Here is an 18,684-nt window from a genome sequence, read left to right as displayed (position 1 = left end):
GATGAAATTAAGCACTCTAGGTGCGAAATTTATTGAAGGATTTAGTTGTTTATAGATAATAGCGGCATTACATAAATTAGAAATAAAAATGAGGTCTTTATGTTTTATAATGATCTCTAGATTAGGTTTTAAGATTCTATCTCTAAAAAGATCTTTTTCAGCTGGCGTAAGGTGTTTAAATTTTAATAAGGATCTGTCTATTATTTCGTCCACGTTCAATATATTGTTTCTGATGGTGCTGGATATGTTATACATCTGAAACAAAAAAAGAATTATGCATGATTTTTTCTTACCATTTTAATAATGCTATTTTCCATTGGAACTCTTTTACAATGACGTGTAGATTTTAAGAAAAGTTTTTGCACTATGGCTACGAGAATAACTACTAATCCTACAGCTGAAATATCAATTAATATGTTTACGTAATTATCTTCAACATATTCAGGAAATGTCAGATTATTTTTAACTTTATCTTCTTTTTTTCTTAAATAATCTGTCATGTAATCTATTCTATTGTGAGAAAATGTAGATTCCTCGACATCTATTGCTGAGTTACGCTTGAAGGATACTAAACCAATCTCCATGTCTATGAATGATAAATTACCATCAAAAGTTATATGTGCAGGTAAGTCTGATTGAGCTAAATCAACATTTATTTGATTATTTATAGCATTAATAGTTAATTGGCTGGCTTTATGTAGCAAAACTCCTTCATTTGTTGGTGTAAAGGTAATTAATGGGTTATATTGAAATTCACAAAATTTTAATGTATCATTAAAATTTTCTGAGTTCAAGGCTGTTAGACATTTATTAAGATTAATCCTTTGTTTATAAGATAAAGATTTATCTGATGGCTTAATATATTTATGTATTGAAGGATCAAAAAGATAACCTTCTTCTAAACCAAAATTATTATAATATACAGGAAGTAGTTTGTTTCCTGTTTTTTGGTTGTGATATTCAATCTTTTTAATATAATACGTAGGTATACCATCCTTAATAAATGAATTAATTATTTTAATGTCTGTTTTAGGTGTGTTGTATTCAAAAGTCGAGATGGCAGAGGCCAAGCGATCTGTGATTATGTTTTGTTTGGCTTGTTTTATGGCTTCATAATGTGAGTCCAGGTTAGTAAATAAATAACTTAGTGTTTCTTGTATAAATCGAAATTGGATAATAATTGATGTAAAGGATTGACTGTTGGCTTTAAAAGCGTCCCAAGTAGCATATTTATCAAATGTTATCTTTGTGACCGCATTTAAATAGTCTAATGCATTAAGGGTATCATTTAAAAATTTCTCAGATACTTCAAATTTACCAGATTGGTGATAAGGCGATGGAACCTCTTGTGTGTAATATTGCTGTAATTCAGTAAATTTTTTGTTTATTTCCATAATTTTTTGTATCTGGGTATTTACTAATGATAAATGTACATAATACTCATTTGTTATTAGCGTGTTATATTGTAGGTCGTTACTTGCAGGCAATGGGAATTTTGTATTTGCTTGATCATAAATATTGAATACTGTTGTATTAATTTTGTTAATATCAGGTAATTTACATTCAAGTTTTATAATCGTTTCAAATTTATAATCATACATATTAGTAGTAATAGTGTCGATTAAGAAAAATTGCAAAGAAAATGTTGACGATGGAAGGATTAATATTAATAGATATTTTAATAGCATTATGAATCAAAAATCTTAATATCAACTTTTGAATTAAAATTTACCTTTTTATTCTGATTTTGTGCTTTTTTAAGGGCTGATCTTGTTACAATCTGTTTGTCTTCGTCGTTGTGGTCTTCAGGTAGGTCAACGGGCTCTATGGGGACAACTCCGTTCTCAAGTTCCTTAACAATTGCAATTTCGTCGTCAATAATTTCCTCAGGTGTGTTAAATATTTCTTCAAGAACTATATTATCTGATGATAAAAGATTATCTAATTCTTCTTTATTTATATCCTCATACTGTTTTAGGCAAATATTTTTAACAGAAGGGGGGAGGGGGTCAAATAGGGGGTCTGAAGGAATGTATTTTTTTATCTCATTCCTGTTTCTTCTTAATTGTTTATTATTTAAATTAGATATAGCTTTTACTACTACAGCTTTTTCAGGAAGTTGTACAATAACAAAGGGTGTTTGATAATAAGTTGTTTTTAACGGTCGTGTATTACCTAAGATTTTGGATTGATCTTTTACAAATACAATGTCTCCAATTTTATAATCTCTGGTGATTCTATTTTTATTTTTGTATGTTGTTCTATCTACATTAACTTTTTCAATTTTTAATTGTGCTTCTTTCCATAATTTTTGTAGAAAGTTATGTTTTTCTTTTATTTGGTCAATGTGGATATGAGCATTTGGATGTATTTTAGGTAGGTTGTCTGATAGAAGCGGATTTTCTGACAAATGTACACCTGGTCCGAAGATAAGTTCAGCTGGAGAGTAGCCTGTTTTGTGAATTTTTGAGGTATTATGCAATAGACTGACAGAGCAGCAGAGGAAACTCCAATTGAATGACGGACTAATTGCCAAGACTTTTTTGAAATATGTTTTAAACAACCCCACGTATCTTTCTATCCCTCCATGGCTAAATCCTGAGAAGGCTGAGGAATAAAACATTCTACATTTTAAGAAAGCTAAAGTTGAGATTGTCTTTTTTGATACAAAGAATGGGGCGTTGTCAGCAAGTATGCTTTTTGGGTGCCAAAATTGAAATATGTAATTTTGAAAAATATGTAAGAATTCCTCGCTTGTCTTATTGACTACGGGGAAGCAATTTATGAAATTTGTAGCTGGACATTTTACAATCAGTATATGCACAAAACCACTACTACTAGGAAGACTTTCTATTAGGTCCATGTGTAAAATTTCACCTGCCTGGTCACTGATTGGATAGAATCCTAATTTTTCATTTTTAGAGTACTGATTTACAAGCTGACATGCATAACAAGTTTTTGTAAATTTATCAACATATTCTTTTAGGCGAGGATGAAAATAATTTTGGAGATTAAGAATCATTTTATCTTTGCCAGAATGGTTCGTAGCCAGGTGAGCAGAAGCTATATATGCATATAATAGCTTAGAAGGAATATAGAGTTTTGGAATGTCATCTTTGTCAATGTAATATAAAAGTGCATTTTTAATTTTGTATTTATTATTGTTATGTACATAAGTGTCTTCCGTTAATGCTTGGATGTAAATGTCTTTGTATTCTAATTTTTGTTCATCAATAATTCTTTGAGTGGTAAGAATTTTTTCTAAATCTTTCAATGGTTGAAAGATTGAAGTTAAATTTTCAATTATTTTATTGTATGAAAGACTAGAGCCTAAGACTTTTTTGCTGAGTTTTGTCTCTTTAAAATCTTTTTCAAATTTTTCTCTAGAGATTTGAGATAAGAGGTTAATATGTGCTTCAGGAATGGAGTATGCTGTAATGTTGTTGACTGATAATGATTTTTCAGGTTTTGGATCTTTGTACTCAACAAACTGTGGATGTTGTACTACCCATTTGGCCCAGTCGCCAATGGACATCTCCTCAGCAGGCATATTGTCATCTAAGCTGTCCTTCACATACAGAGGTAATTGAATTTTTACTCTTTCATGTTTTGGAACTTGAAATTTTCTGCTTAGATAATCTGCTGGGTTGTTTTTTGAACTTAAAAATGCAAGTGTGACAGTTTTATGGTCATGTTTAATAATTAATCCCCATCGTTTCATTTTTCTACATGATTTTGTGACTCCTTCATTATACATCCAGAGGACTGTTTTATTATCACATAATGCTAGAGTTGGGTCGAAGCCTCGAAGGTGCTCCGTAGCATGTAAGGCATCTAGAAGTGCATTAAGTTCTAGAGTATATATAGCATTACTTTCTACTGTTTCAGGTATAGACTTTGTGTGATAGCAGATAATTTCAAAAGTTCCTCTGTGTTTGCTGAGCTGATATTCTGGGTAAGAAATATTTATTGCTGGTCTTACAATTAGGGTGTCTTTTGATTCATAAAGTAGGAAAATGAGGGGTGCTGCACTTTTAAGTTTAGGTGCATTAAAGATAATTTGTTTTTGGTTATTGAATTTATCTGTTGAGTTTATTATTATTACTGATTTGTATAGTACACGTGCTAGAGCATCAAAAACATTTAAATCTTTGTCTATGGAAATTTCTCCGTTTTCCATATTTTTAATGAAATCTTTCATCATATGACGGTTTGACATGTATGTGTTTTCTAATATCTGCGGGTGGAGGATGTGGTCCCTAATATAGGTCACCATTTTCTTACAAATTGTATTGAATTCCGTAGGGCAATTTGAGACTTTTAGTAATAACTTGAGACTATGACTAAAAGAGTTTTTTACATCTTCACCATATCCTAAAGTTTTATCTAATAGATATTCATGTTTAGGTGGTTGAGATGTTTTTAAGTCTGCCATGAATGCTTTGTGAGATTGGTCTGCTCTTGGATAAAAGATAGGTTTATAAGGTAATTTTAAATCATAAATTATTCTGTGTGTTTTATCGTCCATGTTGATGTATTCTGGGACTTTTAATTTTGGGAATTTTGCTGGAATAATTTGTGCTAGGACGCAGCTATACTGAGAACCTGATGCGCTGGCGGCATCTGTCATAAGAATTTTGGGAACTCCAGGTTGTACAATTTTTGAGTACAATGGAGCTGATGATAAGGTTTTATTTAAATCCATAATTACTTTTTTATGTGAATCTTTCATAATGAATTTTGTTTTATCGCTTGTGAGTACTGTTATGTGTTTTATGTCTTTAAATACGTCAAATCCACAAACTGTTCTGAAGGAATTTAACATACCTAAATATGATTGCAGACATTCTTTAGATTTTGGCATGGGTGCTTGCAACACTTTTTCGACCCTTTTGGGGTCGGCTTGTATAAAGTTGTTGCACACATACCATCCCAAAATGTTGATTTTGCTTTTACAAAATGATGCTTTTTCTATGGAGATTTTACATTTGTGAAAAGCTAAGCGAGAAACTAATTTTTCTATGCATTGAAAATGAAATTTAACACTTTCCTCATAAGTATCTTTTGCAGGTGTGAAGACAACAATGTCGTCGTAGTAGGTGTCACAGAAATCCAGGTAATCTGGCAACATGAGAGGATAACCATTGTCATCGAAGATTATTGTATTATTTTTATCTCTACTAGGAACATGATTAATGATCATATCTGTGAAACGAGCCAATATAGATGGAGAGCTGGCCAATCCTGTGCATAGTGAATTCATTTGATAGGCTCCAATTTGTGTTGCGAATTGGGTGTACTTGCGGCAGTCTGGATGTATGCTTATGGAATTAAATGCATTTTTTAGGTCTATGACACTGTAAAAGGAAGCATCTCTTAATTTATTAAGGATTGAGCTAACCGTAGGTATGAGTGGAGGCTCTATGGTTATAAGCTCGTTAAGTAGTTTGTAATTGACAACTAATCTTGCTGTCTGAGCTTTATTTGATTTTGCAATTAAGAAACAAGGACTGGCAAACTGACTGAGTTCCGAACCTGATGTGCTGGCTTTGCTGACAATGCCAAGTTTTTCAAGAATTCGAAGAATTTCTCTTAACTGTGCCAGTTCCATTGGAGCCAGGTAATAACATTTTCTGGTTTTTGGAAGAGAGACATGTGGTTTAAGTGTAATTTTATAAAAACCAAGAGTGTCGCTGATTTTACCTGCGTCCAGAGAGTGTAGTGAGATTATTTGTGGATATTTATCAATAAAAATGTCTTTTATATATGGCCAGTGTTCAGCATCATAATTGTTTTCTAATATAATGTCTGATGCATTTTCGTAATAATTTGAAGGAATTGAAAAACCTGAGGGTTGTAAGTCTTCAGGTACAATATCTTTAGTGTTTGGCTTAAAGCCTAATTGTATTGTTTCATTATCATCAAGGAAAGAATCTTCCTGTTCTTTAGTTAATGTAATAGGTGATTCCTCTACCCTATCCCTTTCTTCTGACAAGCTATATTTTGGATCTTTAACGTCATTATTAATTGCATCTGGGTTACCTATAAAATCTTCTGCAAAGTTAAAAACTAAATTAAAAATATTTTGATCTATGTTTGCGGTCTTAGTTTTATCATCTATATTTTTTAGAAGAGTGATTTCACCTATTGGAGTGATTGAACTGTCAAGGAAAGAGACTTCATGCAGTAAGTTAATTTTATTCTCAATGTAAGAATTTATGGAAATATGATTTATAACAGTAAGTTCCTGGCTTTGTTCAATAAAATCTACATATCCCTGGATTGCGCCATTATAAGTCATAGGTCCTACATTTTGAACTTTTGCTATTACAGACATTTTATTTCTGTATCTTTGAACAAAACTAGTTGAAGGAAAAATTTTAATATTATAATGCTGAGAGTAAGGAATGTGGTCCTGACTTATAATCACGTGATCGTTTTCTAAAAATTTTGAAGCTGGGGATAATTGAAAATAGATTTCTGTTATTTCTTTAGGTTTAAAATCATTAAGAAAAGCATGAGCTAAATTTAAATTTTCATCAGTATCAAAGTAGCTAGGAACTTCTTGTTCTAAATCATTTGATTTGTATACTATTGGTTGCATATAATTATCGGCTTTAAGACTTTTAATAATTAAGTTTAAATTAAGAAAATCTGTTAATGATAAAATAACTGGGTGTTTGCATTGAAATCTATCTTGGAATTTAACAATGTACAGTTTAATAATTTGTGGCTTATCTTTATAATCAAATTTAGCTTTAAAATCGATCGTTCCTAATAAAGGTATTTTGTGACCCGTGTAAGACTTTAAACTAATATTTGTAGGTTGAATCATGTCATTCCATTCATCATCATCAAAGTATGGAAACAAATCTTTTAAATAAGAAAAAGAACAAATAGATAAATCAGCACCTGTATCCAGCATAGAGGTACATGATCTATAGTCATTATTAGTTAGATGTATTAACATTGGTATATATAGTTTCCGTCCATATGTAGGTTTTAGATCCATAAAAATAAGTTGGTGCTTGTCAGATTTTAGGGTGTTTAAAGAAATCACATTTAGTTGCTATTGTGATTTAATTCGATTTCTATATTCTTGATTCACTACTCTCATATCATAATCCCTGTGTTTTCCTTCCCTTTTAGCTTGAATAAAAGCGGGTCTGCGAAAACATAAGTGTTCAGGGTGGAGAAGTTTCATTTCATTTTTTGTTGCTTTAAGGCAGATGGTGCAAGGTACATTTGTTGGTGGCTGAACTTTTAATTTACCATTATCTAAACGCATTTGTCTGCATCTAGTTGATTCATGCCCAGAATCACCGCATAGAGGGCAATTAATTTTATTTTTATATTCTTCTACAGGTTTATTGTGGTGATATTTGTGAGAACCAAAATTATCGAAGAATTGGTCTCTAAGACGTTTAGAAAAATTTTGCGGATTATATTGGCCATTTTTATATTGGTTATGAGGCTGTTTATTATAGCTAGCATTGTTAATATTATTATTATTTTTATAATTATTATTATTCCTGTAATTATTAATGTTATTTCTGTTGCTATTATTATTTCTTTGGTAACTTTGACCAGGATTATATTGTGGCTTTCTATTTATATAAGAAGATTGATTATTATAATGATTTTTATTATTATTATTGGAGTTATTTGAATAATTTCTAGAGTATTGGGGCGTCCCGCCAATATCTAATGAATTTATATAGCTCCTGTTATAATTAGAGAAATTGGATCCATTATTATAAAATATATAATTATCTTCTATATCGAGATTATTGATGAAGTGCCTATTATTTTTATAATTATTATAGCTAGATTTTGCATGATTATTGTTATTATACGTAGATCTACGATTTTCATCAAAATTTAAAGCATTTACGGAGTGTCTAGGTGTATTGTATTTGCTGAAATGTATAGACTTCATTGGTTTGCTAGCATAAAGTTTTTCTAATTCTAGATCTATGAGGTCAGAATAAACTTTTAATGAAGTACTAAATTCAGCAAAAGATGCGTTACGGCCGTAGTAAGCATTGCACTCTTTTTCAGCTTTAAGTACGTACTCTGAGCATTGGCGGGGCAATGCTTTCTTTAAAGCACTTATGACTTCAGCATTAAAGCATGAATTTCTGGAGGTTTCATCATGAATAAGTGCCGCACGGTTCCCTAATTCAAGAATGTCTGATTCAATACTTGATAAGGTTGAATTAGGGGGAGGATTATATTGTAATAATTTATCTCTAGCTTGGAATGGATTTATGCGAGTATCATATTTTTTTAATAGGTTTGAATAGATATCGCTAATAGGCAATTTTGAGCTTATTTGATCAGATATAAACTGATAAGGTTCATTTGTAAAACTTTTTTGTAAGAATCTTTTAAATTCAGCCTCTGATAAACACATGTCCTCCTGAAACTCGTTAAGATTTGTTAAATGTTCAGCAATGGAAGGAGAGGAAGGACTTTTAGTGTTGAATTGTTTTTTTGGAAATAGATTATGAGCTAAGTTTCTTTTATACTCATCATGAGTTAAGATATCTGTAGGAGAATATTTTGAAGGGGCCACTATAGTTTCCATGGTTGTAAATTTTTTATCCGCTGTATAATTTTTTATTAAGTGATCTAATTTTAATTTTTCTTCTCTGATTTCTTTTTCAATGCGTTTTTTATTTTGTTGTAAATGTTCTTGATAATCATTACTTATGTCTTCTATATCAAGATTTGGAGCAGGAATGTCAGATTTTTTACTCAAAGCAATTGAAGTGCTAGCTAGGTTTAAAAGTAGTCGACCGATAGGGTCTTGTAATGTTTTTGCCACATTTTCAGTAATTAGATTATTATGATGATCATCATTTATTAAATTATTATCTGTATTTTGAGATTCCATTATGATTGACCCCGCCTGTGACGTAGGTCTCGAGGGGGATTTTTCGCTTCTTTTAAAGATGCTTGTCATATTTTGACTTAATTAGTTTTATAATATTTTCAAAAGTTGAGAAAAATTGATTTATAAATTCAGCAAAACTTTTTAACAATTGTATATTAAAAATAGATAAAGCTACTAAACCTAATAAGGATACGAAAATAATAAAAGATAAGGCAATACACTTACCTAAAATTTTGAATGTTTTTCAGGTAGAAGACCAAAGATCGCTGTATTGACGGGACTCTTCTCTGTTGATGTTGTGGTGTTATATACCGGATCCGTCAGAAATCACAGGTCTCCTTAATATTACTAAGAGTTATTATCACAGAAAGTTTTTCACAGCAATTTAGAAATACTTATTAATGGTGTAGAATACACAATCCGATAGGAAAAGAATTCGAGAACTATGAAAAAAAGTTGGAAAAGAGTTTATTAGTAGCAAATTAAAGTTATAATGTCAATTAGAATAAAAATAAGAGGTATTCTTTGAGTTATATCTAAAAAAATAGCAAAATTTTCAAGTGCTTTATCAGATTTTAAATTGTCTAATTCAAGTTTGTAAACTAAATTATTGGCTGTTATTTTAGTGTCAATTGACGCAATTAAAAATAGTAATATGATAGTATAGAGAAGTTGTTTTGTCTTGTACAAAATATAGATTGTCAAAAATATTAAGTATATATCAAGGAAGTCAATGTTCTTGGTAAAATGCTATGGGTTCGTATAGAAAAATAAGGTAAGAGAACTTAATTAAAAATTTTCTTAATAATTCTTATCTATCTAAGATTCAAAAGGACGGTCGCACCACCTGTAGGAGTGATGATAGCGTTTACCGCTATTCTATACCTTGCGTTATCAAAAGAGCAGATTTTAACCTATCTATCCTTTGAAATTAGAAGACGTACGTATCAGCCTTCCTAACCTGCAAAGCAATCCTTTAAATGTTGGTTCAGTAAGTAGTTAATCCTAGTCCCGACTCTCAAGGAAACCCAATTCTAACCGATAAGGTTCTCCCTTTCTTAACGGCTTGCCACTAATTCCCTTGACAGTGTTATATTCGAGCTAGGTAAATTATAGAGTAGTTTTCAAACGAGTTTACCAATTAATAACTAATTCCTTATTATTTTATAATTTTATTTTACAAGACTTATTTAAACACAAAACAATCACAAGATATTAATTAGATTTTAATTAGATTACAAGATCTCAAGATTTAATAATATTAGATTTATATAAATGGTGGAATAATACTAATGAATTTATTTACAAGACAAAACAATTCAAGATTTAATGATATTGGATATATAAAAGGTGGAGTTATACTTATGAATTAAAGGACAAGACAGAACAATTTAAATTCAAAATGGTTGCAATAATTTAGAATAAGACCAAACAAAATTGTACACAAAACTTATTTAACACAAAGAATTATCAATTAATGTATACTTAATTACAGACGTGATAGGTATACCTATCTCAATGGATTATTAATTACTTAAGTATTAATTACTATTCAAAGTTATTTCTTTATTTTAAAATGATAATCAATCAATAGCGTCGGACTTTTAATGAGGCTTTAAAACAAATCTTTTACTTAATGCTTAGTTTAAGATTTAAAATTAAATAACCAACCAATGGTAATAAATGTTATCTGAGGTTTTGAATAAATGTTACTTGAAACTTTAGCTTAGGATTTTAAACTTAAAATCAATCAATAGTGTTAGAATTACTAAGGCTTTAAATAAATGTTACTTGAAACTTTAGCTTAGGATTTTAAAATTAAAATCAACCAATAGTGTTAGAATTACTAAGGCTTTAAATAAATGTTACTTAAACTTTAGTTTCGGATTTTTTAAAATTAAAATCAACCAGTAGTGTTAGAATTACAGAGGCTTTAATTAATATTACTTAAACCTTTGGCTTAATGAAATTGTTATCAAATGTCAATTATTTCAGGTAGTCAAATTCAACCACTGGTGTTTGGAATATCCTTGGATATGATTAAGGTAATTTAATCAAAGTTTTTGTGGTAAAACTTACTGGATTTCTATAGATCTGGAATTAATTTTCTATGGACTATGTTCTACAAGTGAGATGTTTTAAGTTTGATGGTTGTAAGAAGAGTGAGGAATTTCCAGAAATCCCTTCCTTTTATACTTTTGGGGACGCTTGTTGCGCCCCCTAGACGTCTGGTTTTAACCATAATTAATGGCCATCTTGGCTATCTGTTGCTATGATTGTCACATATCAGACGTCTAAGCTTTTGTGGTTGTTGGTTTTAGACGTCTAAATCACTGATATTTTCACTTTCTAACATGGTGAAATTTGGTATACTAGACGTCTAGTTTTTGATCTGTGGATAACTGTTTATTGGGGTTGTCACTTTTTAGGGTAAAACTTTCCCTTTTTTCACTTTCTTTCTGTCTTAACAAGTGTATGAGTCACCGGGTTATGAACCCTGGTGTGTGACAAGTTCATTGACTGCTTAAAACAATCTCATTCTGACAACCATTCTTCCACCAAAGGCCTGTAATATTTTAAGTTTGATTATAAAGGAAAAGGTTGTGGTTTTTAAATTTAAAGATGTGATAAAAAAACGAATAAATAATTTGTTGATTTTGAACTTTTTTATCCTTGTTACAATATTAAACATTTTTTTAGGATACTACTTGGATGTTGCATTTTGGACAAGGACAAGCTATGTTATAAGGTAAGTGTTTTAAAGCTTACTTTTTACATATCCTTATAAGATCAACTCTTGCCAACGTATAATTACTAAACTTAAAAAGTCAAGAAGTCACAGCTCTGTATCTTACCTACAAAAAAATCACATTGGAAAAAATTAACAGGGGGGCTTATTAAGCCCCCCCCCCCCCCCAATCTTTAAGGGTCAACAAAAAAAGCTATCCATTCCAGACGGACGTATGGACGGACCGAACCTAATTATAGGAATGCTTTGCTTTTAAAAATATTTATTTTCATAAAATAATAATTGGTACAGGAAGGAATAATTTGATAAGGATTTATTGTATATAGTCATGGAACACATTTTCCATAAAGAATCATAAAATTGAAATTTCTAGAAACTATGTATAGTCACACAATAGACATAATATGTTTAGATGGTCAAACTGAATCCAAAATTATTAAAACTTAAAAGGACGAACATCTTTGCTTATTTTTTACCATTTTAGTAATACAAACAACAAAAATTCGAGGATATAATTTCTAAAAAGCTAACTTTATCCCAGGAATAAGGTATAACCAACAAGCAAATTAAATCTAAAATAATAATTGGGGGGAAAATGGAGAGGTCGTCAATTTTACGATGTGTTGCCCCCCAACGACAGCTGAAAAACACGTATAGGTTTCGTGATTTTCTTCCGAATTAATTTTGTTATTGGTATGAGCTGACTTTATCCTAAGGAATTCATCTATTCACACTTTCTAGGAAATACATTTTTACATGTTATAATTTTCCCTAGAATAACATTATCTTTTAAAGTGCGACTATTTATAGCTGACTTCTTATGCTAACAAAAATATGCCCTTTCCTACCAAAATTTGTACACTACTTTATCCAATACCATGTTATTCTCCAACTGTATCCTATTGGCTGATTTATAGAGTATGTCTCTATATTATCTCTATTGGTCACATTTATTCTTACAGGAAGTATTTGTTATCAATATCAATGTGTCCCAACATTTTTTTAGCTTAAAATTGATACAGTTGTTAAAAAAATAATATAGAAACATACATTTGCAGAAGGGTAATTATTTTTTTTTAAAGCGAAGCTTTTCTATAATTAGGGTCGGTCCGTCCGTCCGTCCGCCCGGATAGCTTTATTTAGGCATGTTAGGATTGTCCTATCGATTTCAAACTTTGCATGGTGATTCCTGTAGTAATTAGGTACAATTTAGAAAGCGTAGCAACTCTATAATCATTACCAGAATGTCCATTTTAAACATGTTGTTGTTTCTTTACTTATTTAACAACAAATTTTTATGTGATATAATTATCCGATTGTTCTGATTTTTGGTATACTCATTCCTGGAATAAAAAAGTACAATATAATAAAAGAAGCAATTCTATGATCAAGTCCTAAAAATGACAGTATGTCCATAATTATTATCCTGTATCAAGAAGTTTTTTAACAAATTTACTCACAATTTTGCTTTGACTCTTATTCATTTACATATATTCTGATTATTCAGTTCTGACACTATACAAGTGTTAATGTCCGTTTGTCCTACCGTTTCAGAACTTCGCTCAAATGGATATTTTCATCCTTGTTTTATTTGCATTCTGCAGGGTGTATTTTCCTTAGGTTAAACGTATTGCTTTATTTAACCCACTTACCATTTACTGAAGTTAATAATCAATATATATAATTTTTTTCATTGAAGTGGGGTGTTTTATGTTTTATGATATTTAAGAACCATTCCTGTGCTATATATTATTTAGGACACACAGAAAACTGTCCCGAATTTGTATTAATTTTGAGGAACAAGACTCCAGTTACGTCATATTTTTCTTTCCCGAAAAAGGGAAGGGGGAAAGAAAAAAAAGGGAAGGGGGGGAAGAAAAAAGAGATGGGAGAAAAGGGGGTTTTCTCCATCTCTTTTGAAGAGATTTTCTTCCCCCCTTCCCTTTTTCGGGAAAGAAAAATATGACGTCACTGGAGTCTTGTTCCTCAAAATTAATACAAATTCGGGACAGTTTTCTGTGTGTCATTATTTAGGAGCTAAGTGGTGAAATGTTCCAACTGACTTAAAACTTTCAACCTATCTTACATTTTCACCAAACTACAAATCGCACAAAATCGCATAAAAGACACAGGATCTCTGTATGTCTGTCTGTACAGAAGGATCTTGCTAACTGCAGAACTGATTTGGTTCTCTTTTACAATGTAGCTTCTCATGTGTCCTGGGAAGGTTTTTAGCTATTCCCTAATTAGATGACTTCCCTTCTTAGGTCCTGAAACTGAAAATTACTTGATTAAAAGAGGGGGGAGAGTGGTGGGGTTGACTTCCCTATCCCTCCCCCCGCCCCCCAGTACCACATCAGGGGCCGCTAGTTCTAGAGAAAGAAAAATTTAAAAATAATTTATTTTTTTATAATTTTCTTTTTAATTTTTTGTGCATAGATCTTGCCCACTCCAAACTTTCCTATTAACTAAAACAATTTTCTAAATATGATGAACTGATTTAATACTACATTTAGACCATATCTTTGGAATACTCTGAAGGAAAGATGTCCTGTAAGGATCCCCCTCTGGATGAGGAGGTTGCCTTCAATGTATCCAATGAGATATTAAATGATCCTGTCAATTCTGCAGTGGAGCTTAGTCAGGTATAATTTTACTAAACCCTAAAAGATTTGGCCCTCGGTGAGTTATTAATCACTTAGTGAGGGGTGGGGGGTTTAGTTTATGACGAAAATGCCCACCTTTTCTAATCAATATTCAGACATCTAGTTGAGCTAGAGGCATATAGTGTCAACTATCACAAGGTTAACTCGATTTCTTGCTTGCCTACCCCTTTTATTTAGCAACCTTTCTCTGTAGGTACTTTTTTGATTTGTGAATTTTTTGTATGGTTTTCATTTTTCATATATATATAGTCCCGAATATATCACAATTTGATCCATTATCTGATTCCCTACCATTTTATTTAACAATCTTTATATTTAGTTTTATATAAGAATTCTGTAAATCCTGTAGAAATAGAGATCTAAAATTTTTGTTCTGATTATCTTATATTTTACAAAATTGTTGACCAAAACATAGTTGAGCCTATTTTTTTTCCCTTTTTGGTTTAGCTACCTTTGTCTGTAGGTAATTTTTTACCTATAACTCTATAACTCACCTATCCAAGCTTTATTCAAAAGCAAACAAAAAAAATACTTTTATACCCTAGAACGACAGAAAGATAGACAGACAAACATACATATGAGAAAAACTGATATATTAAAATTATGTAAAAAGTAATAGCAACCAAGAAAAACATTTTTCAGAAATGTAGAAAGAAATACAGACTGACAAATAGAAAAAATAACATGGAAAGACAGACAGTTATATAAACAGTAAAACCTCTATACAGACAGACAATAATAACAGATAGTGTTAAATAATCTAAAATGAAATCAGCATTATATCTCAAATACCAGCTAAGAAAATCATATTACATATTTCACTTAAATTAGAAGCTGATATTTTTTGTAAAAGGAGATAATCGTTTCTGTTCCCAAGTCTGAGCAAATAGTCTTTTTATATTTTCTCATTTTTCACTTTGTATAAATAAGATATGAAAAAAATTGCCAAAAATGTTTAGTTTAAAAAAACCTTTTACATTTTTAAATTAATTAACAATGCATGAGAAGGGAAAACAAGAGCAGGCTTATTTGAATGCATGGGAATTAAAGGGAGGAAATTTTTTTATATTCTTACTTTACAAATATCAAGATTAATTCCATTGGAATTTAGCCAGTTGGGATTCAACCCATGGAATTCAACTTGGCAGGATTCGACTTAATGGATTTCAGCCCATATGATGTTCAATTTATTTTTATGCCCTTGATTATATACAATTGATTACTTTTTTTTTAAACAAAGGAAACTAAGATGCTGAGTAAGGATCAGGATGAGGAGACTACAGAGATGGTATTTAATAATGTGGTAATTGATATTATCAATTCTGAAGAAGAACTTAGTGAGGTATAATCAATAATAATAACAATAGTCAATTCATTATAAATTAAATTTAAATAAAATAAGGAAGTGTCATTTTTCTAATCAGAACTAAATCAAAATGGAACTAGACCATTAAAAGAGTTTAACCCAATGGAATTCAGTCAACACAGGATTAAATTAATTTGCTTGCCTTGATCATATGTAATCATTTATTGGATTAAACCATGAAATTGATCTCCTGGAATTAAACCCATGAAATTGATCCCATGGAAATAATCCCATAGAATTTCACCCAATTGTACACAAGTGATTCAATACCCTTGCTTCTTGATCATAAGTAATTGTTTATTTTTTTAAACAAAGGGACCTAACATGACAAGTGAGGATCTTCCTCAGGATGAGGAGATTGCAAAGATTGCATTTGATGATGAGGTTATTGATGTTGTTAATTCTGAAAAAGAAATTAGTGAGGTATAATCAATATTAGTAATAGTCAATTTATTATAATTTAAATTTAAGTAAAACAAGTATGTGTCACTTTTTGAAATCAACAAAAATCAAAATAGAATTACACCATTAAGAGGGCTCAACCTACATGAGATTTGATTTATTTTCATGCCCTTGATCAAATGAACCCAAGGAATTCCACCCATAGAAATCAACTAGTGGGATTCAGCCCAATTAAATTCAGTTGACACAGGATTCAATTTGTTTGAATGCCTTGTTCATATGTAAATATTTACTTTTTTTATCAAAGATGCCAAGTAAGGATCTCCTTCAGGACGAGGATACTGCACAGGTTGTAATTGATGATGAGGTTATTGATCTTATCAAAATTGGAGAAGATCTTAGTGAGGTAAAATCAATGATAGTAATTGTAGTTATTTCAATAATAATCTATAAAAGAGCAAAGATTACTGTCTGCCTTAATGAGATCTTGGTAAACACAGAACTGATAGGGCCTTTTCTCTTTAGGGAATATAGCTACTGGTTTAAGCTATTTTCTTGAGGGGTGGAAAATTCCATAATCATAAAAAGAAGTGTAATGCATTTCTTAATATATAACATGGTTTTATATATCATTTTATTATTTTTGATTTTCTTAAACAACTGGAAAAAGCTAATTGTTTTAAAATACTCTACATGTTAAAAATTTCTGGTAAAAACATGAAGAATTTCTGAGGTTCTTATAAATGATATTCAAATATTGTAAACTAGAGTTGGCTCAATATAACTATATCGCTATTGGCTAGTTTTCTATCAGTACATATCTATTTATCTATTTCTCAATAAATCAATTTTCCTCCCCGCCATTACTATGTAAAAGAAAGAAGTAAATATTTATTAATTTAAATGATTTTCAAAAGATTATTTCAATTATATTTTTTTCATATTACCATCACCAAAGGGTTAATGTAATTAAAATTTTAGTTTTAATATTTTAACACAAAGGAAGTGTCACCACAATCGAATTCTTTTAAAATACAGTTTTCTTAGATTTACTCTATTATGAACGTATATTTTTTATTTATGAAATAAGGATTAAATACTTCAATGTAATTCAAATATCTACATAAAGTGAAAAACTTAATTCATTTCATAAACAAATAGGATAAAGGTCTTATCGCTATGGTCAATGAGAGTTTAATGAGGATTATTGGAGCACTATGAGTTTTAAACAATTTACCATTGGAAGACTCGAGCTCATATAAAGACGTTTATTTCCTATATAGATCTGTCATGGATCTTGATGCAATAAAGCAGGCTGTTTTGTAAATGTTAAAAATTGGAATATTTCATTATATAAAAGTAATCGCAAATATACTTAGTAAATGATTTTCAAATTTTGAAAATAATATGTATATACAGGGTGGGGCAAATAAGACCAGACAAACTATATTTTTTAATCAAATGAACATAAAATCGTCAATTTTAAAGATTTTATTAAATTTCAAAAACTGGGAAGCAAATTGTGTATAAGACTATTAAATTATTCAATAAAATCGCTGCCAGCCCCAATCACCGCCTTTTACCCGCCCCCTGAACCGCCCGCAGTCCATGATCACTGTGTCCCTGTCCAAGCTGGCGAAGTTCTCCTTAATAATGGACATGAGGGAGGTCTTTGTGGTATGGGCATGTCTATTGTTACATGCTTCAAAGTAGCCCCAGGCCCAAAAGTACATTAGATTAAGATAGGGGCTGCTGGGAGGCCACATCTCCTTCGGGAGTGAGTAACTGAGGGATTCAAATTCACCCATCTTTTAAGCTAACCTTCAACACGGCTGCTCTCATTTGGGCCACAATTGAGCTATAACAACGTTATTTACCTTTTTGGAAATGGCATGAAGATTTAGTAAGGGTTACTAGCGCAACCCATAGTCTAAAACGAGTTCCATATGGGTCCCTGAAGTCAAGAACCGAGAAATATTCAAGATTTTAGACGTTTTTGACATGTCAAAATCTGCCACGTTTCACACTGCCAGAGTACTACGGCCAAGCCAGCTGGGATAGAGAGCTCTAGTCTTTTCTAGTGTCTTACTTATGTATCTAAGAGTAACTAGAGCAATTTTTATAAGACTATCTCGTCTATAGATAGACTGAGATCAGATTTAGTAGGCCATAGTTGAGAATCCAGGGTATTGTACGGGCGCACTAGGAATCCGCCTTGTTGAACATATGCGCGTCCAGCTCGGAGTACATGTCCTTCATCAACCAAAGATTTTTATGGGCAAAAAGGTTATTACCTAAGCTTTTTGTAGTGGGGTCAAACGTCCTGATTGGTTAAGTAGTTTTGGAGCTATGATCGTTTGAAAAATGTCCGGTCTCATTTGCCCCACCCTGTATTTTAAAATAAAGAACAGTCTGCAAGGCCTAATAAAATTTATCATTTATTATATTTATACTTAAAACAATAAATGTAGGACTCATTTATATCAAAGGTATCAAAGGAACTTGTTTGTAAGTTGAAGTCAATAAAAAGTAATGAAGAGACTGGTTCAAACCTGGAAGAAAAAGAAAAATTATCTTGGGTTAGTTCTTTGTGTTAACATTA

At 31.0% G+C, this 18,684-nt stretch overlaps 1 long non-coding RNA gene across 1 annotated transcript; it reads left to right on the top strand.

The window, feature by feature from the left end:
* The first annotated feature begins 6,825 nt into the window (after positions 1-6,825).
* On the top strand, positions 6,826-11,685 carry LOC145322941 (uncharacterized). Its single transcript, XR_013880843.1, has 5 exons — positions 6,826-6,929; positions 9,148-9,232; positions 9,626-9,674; positions 10,895-10,944; positions 11,600-11,685. It is a non-coding gene; the product is annotated as an uncharacterized LOC145322941 (long non-coding RNA).
* The last annotated feature ends 6,999 nt before the right edge of the window (positions 11,686-18,684 follow it).

This window comes from Acartia tonsa, chromosome 6 (assembly GCF_053477335.1).
Source record: "Acartia tonsa isolate MP-2025a chromosome 6, ASM5347733v1, whole genome shotgun sequence".
NCBI classification, from domain to species: Eukaryota; Metazoa; Arthropoda; class Copepoda; order Calanoida; family Acartiidae; genus Acartia; species Acartia tonsa.
This window is presented reverse-complemented; position numbering and strand designations above follow the sequence as displayed.